Consider the following 5,196-nt stretch of genomic DNA (forward strand, 5'->3'; position numbering starts at 1 on the left):
TTCTGGGAGAATAAGACTTTATTCAAAGACTAAGACTTTATTCAAAGGGGTTCCATTCTGGGAGAATAACAGATTCAACTGAAGTCTTGATTTCCAGCCTCTTCTCCCCTAAAGGGACCTTAAACTAATTAGATTTACTCTTAAATCAAAGGTGACATCACAGCCTCAGATAATGCTAAATGCCAGTGGTACAAAAACCAAACAAGTCATTTTTGTTTGTTTTACATATTCCTTAAGTGACTTTAAGGAAGTTTAAGAACCAAAATGCTGATGTTATTTGCTTATGCAAGTATGTTTATTTTGTGTGGAAAATGAAAAGTCTGTGGATGCTTCCCTATTTCAAATAGCTGTGTGCTAGATAGTTTTATGTCAATGCCACATAAGTTAAAGTCATCTGAGAGGAAAGAACCTCAATTAAGAAAATGCCTCCATAATATGGGGCTGTAAGAAAGCTCGTAGGCCATTTTCTTATTTAGTGATTGATGTGGGAGGCCCAGCCCATTGTAAGTGATGCTACCCTGGCCTGGTGGTTCTGGATTCTACAAGGAAGCAGGCTGAGCAAGCCATGAGGAGCAAGCCAGTAAGCAGCAATCTTCCAGGCCTCTGCATCAGCTCCTGCCTACAGGTTCCAGTACTGCTTGAGTTCCTGTCCTCACTTCATTCAGTGAGGATTACAGTGTGGAAGTGTAAGCCAAATAAATCCTTTCCTCTCCAGGAGGGAGCAACAGAAATCCTAAGACAGCTTAGTAACTCTGCAAAGTTTAGTTATCACTGTATTCCTGTTCAGATGTCCAAAGTCTAGACCACTTAGAAACTCTGGTTAAGATATGGAGCAATGACAAATATTCTTCATATGCTCTAGCAGTTACACCACTTAGTATTTAGTCAAAAGAACTAAAGAGCTACATCAATACAAAACCTGCATATGCTGTGGCAGTGGTGGCCCATGCTTTTAATCTCAGCACTCTGGAGGCAGCAGAAGGTGGATCTCAGTGAGCTCCAGTGCAGCCTGGTCTACAGAGTGAGTTTCAGGATAGTCAGGGCTGTTACACAGAGAAACTCTGTCTTAGGAAAAAACAGAACAACAACAAAATATAAAAACCTACATATGAAACTTTATTTGTAATTGCCTAACTTGAATCAAATAAGATATCCTTCATAGGTAAATGTATTAACTGTAGTATGTCCCAGAAATGGAACATTTTTAATCACCAAAAAACAAAAACAAAACAAAACAAAACAAAACAAAAACAAACAAACAAAAAAAACCCTGTTGTCCAACTGTTAAAAAATCAAGGTGGGTATTTAAATATTATTAAATAAGCAAAGTCAATCTGAAAAAAAAAAAATACTGCATTCTGCAGCAGTATAACCATGTGACAATTTCAAAAAGCCAAATGTATGGTGACAAGAAAAAAATCAGTTTTTTTGTGTGGTTGAAAGGAAAGATGGATAGATGGATAACAGAAGAGTATACCAATGGAACATTTTCATATGCTATGGTGATTGACATATGTCCTTTTTGTCTCCAGGTGATGACATATTACTGAGTATTTATCACAGAACAAACCCACCAGTGTTGGGGCGGGGGTGTAATCAATAGAAGAAGATACAGTTACAAAGGGTTAGAGGGTATGGGAGAACTGCCAGTACCTTTCAATTTTTGATGAACTGAAGTTACTTTAAACTTAACGTCTGTGTAAAATAAAGGGTAAGCCTGGGACATGCATACTCATGGGTGTGCTCCATGATGATCTTTGCCTGCCCTGTTCATGCCAGCAATCATTCGCTCTATCTCAAAGCTCCATTGTGGCACCTGCCACATGCTTCTGAAATTCTGAAGCCTTGCTCCATCTCTTGGTCCAGTTCTTTGCACCTCTGTTAGGTATTCTTTATCCAGGATGTATCCCTCCCTCTTTGCTTCCAAATATTTTTCTGTCTATAAATACCCCTAACTTTCCTTGACAAAATTTTCTATCCAGTTCATTTAAAAATTGTATTGGTAATAAACGGTATGTATTATATATGTTATATAAATATACTTCATGTATTATTGAGTATTGATTAATACTAAATGTATGTAATGTAGCTCTACACTCAAGAGCTATGTTTTAGGCACTGTACTAAGTACCAGTTATATAAAACTGAGTGAGAAATGTTTCTAGACTGGAGAATTCAATACATGACTAAACCATTACTGTCCAAATGTGGGGGAATGGATGTTGCAAAAGCAAAGAAGGGTTAGCATTAGCACACAAGAGGAAAGTGGGGCCTGTTCTACTACAGTGGGCCCTGAGAAATGCAACATAGCTGAAGCATAAAACAATGACCTTGAAATATCCTTGGCCATGTTGATGTATGTCCATGGTCTATGCTGCCATGTTGATAGAAATGGCCTGTGCTGCCACCTGAGGCCACGGTGATGTCTGGGTCCCTGCTGCCACTGAGGGCCATGCCTATACCTGTGATCCTACTGTGGCCAGGGTCTGCATTGATGTTGGTGGCTTGTGTTGCCACTGAAAGCCATTCAGGATGTTCGTGATCTGGGCTGCCACCTGAAGCCGTGGTGATGTCCATAGGCTGTGCTGTCGCTAGGGGCAGTACTGATGTGGGTGGCCTGAGCTGCCACCTGGGTCCAGGTTGGTGTCTGTGGTCTGGGCTACCTCTGAGGGCCTTGTCTAGGTCTGTGATCCTACTGCAGCTGGGGGCCATGTTCGTGTTCAGTGCTGTTACCAGAAAACATGTGGAAGCCCATGATCTGTGCTCCCACTGACTGTAAAGAGCAAGGAAACCACTTTTGCAGTCAGGATGGATGGCATGGAAGGCTTCCGTGACAACCCTGACTATCCTTCTATCCCACGGAGAAAAGGTAGCAGCCTAGACAGGAAGCCATCAAAGAGAACTCTTAAGACTTGTGATGGGAATGTGATGCTGAGGTGTTGCTCTCTGCAACTGACAGCTTCCTGAACAGGTGTGGGAGGGGCAGGCCGCTGGGAGTTTGAACATGGTCCAATGAGTATAGAGATAACACAAATTGTACTTTTTTATTTTAATGTTTTTTGGGGGAGGAGGTCACAAGCTTGGAGGGGTGGACATGGAAGGGCTGGGAAGTGAGAGTGATCAGAATACATAATGTGAAATTCCCAAAGATCCAGTAAAAATATAAAAGAGAGAAATAAAACATCCTAAATTTTATTTGGAAAAATAACAAAAACTAAGTACACACACATACACACACACACACACACACACACACACACACATGTATATATGCATATATGCTGTGGAACAATTCTTTTCTACACTATGAATATGTGTTACTCTCATTTGCTAATAAAAAGCTGATTGGCTGATAGCTGGGCAGGAAGAAATTGAGTTGGGAGAGCCAGAATAGGAGAATTCTGGAAAGAGGAAGAGTGGAATCAGAGAGTCTTGGGCAAATGTAGAGAAGCAAGATGAGATCACCATTCTGAGAAAGGGTACCAAGCCACGTGGCTAAACACAGATAATAATTATTCGTTAATTTAAGTATAAGAGCTAGTTACAAATAAGCCTGAGCTACCGGCCAAGTATTTATAATTCATATTAAGCCTCTGTATGGTAATTTGGGAAGGAGTTGCCAGGTATTTGGGAACAAGTGGTAGGGACAAAAAATGTCCACATATATACATGCATCATATCACATATGACAGAAGTCCTTAAAGAAGAAATGAATAAATCCATTAGAGAAATCTATGAAAACATAAACAAGCAGTGGAAAGAAATGAATAAAAGAGTTCAAAACCTGAACGTAGCAATAGAAACAATAAAGGAAATCCAGACTGAAGCAAAAGTGGAAATGAAAAATTTAGGAACTCAAACAAGAATCTTAGAGGCAAGTTAAACTTAACATAAACTAACAGAATGCAGGAGATGGGGGAGAGAATCTCAGGCACTGAAGACAAGATAGAAGAAAGGATACCTCAGTCAGAGAAAATGCTACATCTAAAACACTCCAGACACAGAGCAGGGGTTTTGAAGCAGGGTGATCGAGTCTGAGTTATGGCTCAGGGCTAACTATGACTCTGAAGCTCAGGGAAAACAGGGCCGGGTCCCGCTCTCACCACCTTCAGCCCCTTGCCTGCTGCATCGTGACTGCGGCCAGCTCCTCCCAGCTGCGTGAGTCAGGCTCCCAGTACCTTGTCACCTCCACTAACTTGGTACTCAACATAGTCTTTTGGATAAATGGTTTCATACAATTCTCTATTGCTTTCACAAGATGTATTATAAAAGAAGAATAAGTGCTTTTGTAATTTTTATGTTCTTCAGAATCAATCAGGTCTGTAGCACAAAAGGTCACATCCAAAGAGAGACATCTGTGGGTCGAAATGCTTTTCCTGTAAAAGCTGTGTTAGCTGTGATCACAATGTTGGTTTGGCATACATGTACAGACAGCAGTGTTGATGTTGGCATGCGGGGATCTGGAGTTTGTGGAGGTGTGTTAAAGTTGAAAATCAGCATTTCAGAATTTTTATTTGTAAGCCTGACTCCATTACTAACACTCAGGTACCTGGGCTGGCCGAGGTGGGTGAGTTTGAATAAGTGATGCTCCTAAACCAGAATTATTAGGTTTGGTGTAGAAACTAAAGAGCTGGTTACAGTGAAAGAGAGTAGGCTGTACTCTGTTAATATCCTCACTGAAATGGTCAGCAATTTGTGACAGTGTGGTTCAGGAGAGGCTGCTGTGGTGGTGTTGAGGAATACAGGGAAGAAAAAGTAGGTGGTGTCTGAGTATAAGGTCAAGTAATACTGCTTCAAAACACAGAGCAGCCTTGAAGGATTAAACAACATACAAACAATGTGAAAGGAACAAGTCTTTGTAAGGCATTCCTGAGCAGAAACAATACACTTGTTATGCAGTACAGTCTGTGCTCAAAGTGCTATTTCAGCATTCTAGGTATTAAAAAAAGAACCTTATGTGGTCTTGTGGTGAATGACTGTGAAGGATTATTTAAAGTAAACTGTAGGGAAATATAAAACAAACCAAGCTAATTTATCACAACAGTGAAGATGCATAAATAAGATGTTTATGAATAACAAGGACAGCTTACCTATTATTTCGAAAAATCATTTTAGTAGAAAATATGCCACAATTTTATTTAAAGGAGAATGACCCCTATTTTTCCCTCATTGCTCTATAACCTCCAGTACAGCCTT

The sequence above is a fragment of the Peromyscus maniculatus genome, chromosome 10 (genome assembly GCF_049852395.1).
Source record: "Peromyscus maniculatus bairdii isolate BWxNUB_F1_BW_parent chromosome 10, HU_Pman_BW_mat_3.1, whole genome shotgun sequence".
Classification (NCBI taxonomy): Eukaryota; Metazoa; Chordata; class Mammalia; order Rodentia; family Cricetidae; genus Peromyscus; species Peromyscus maniculatus.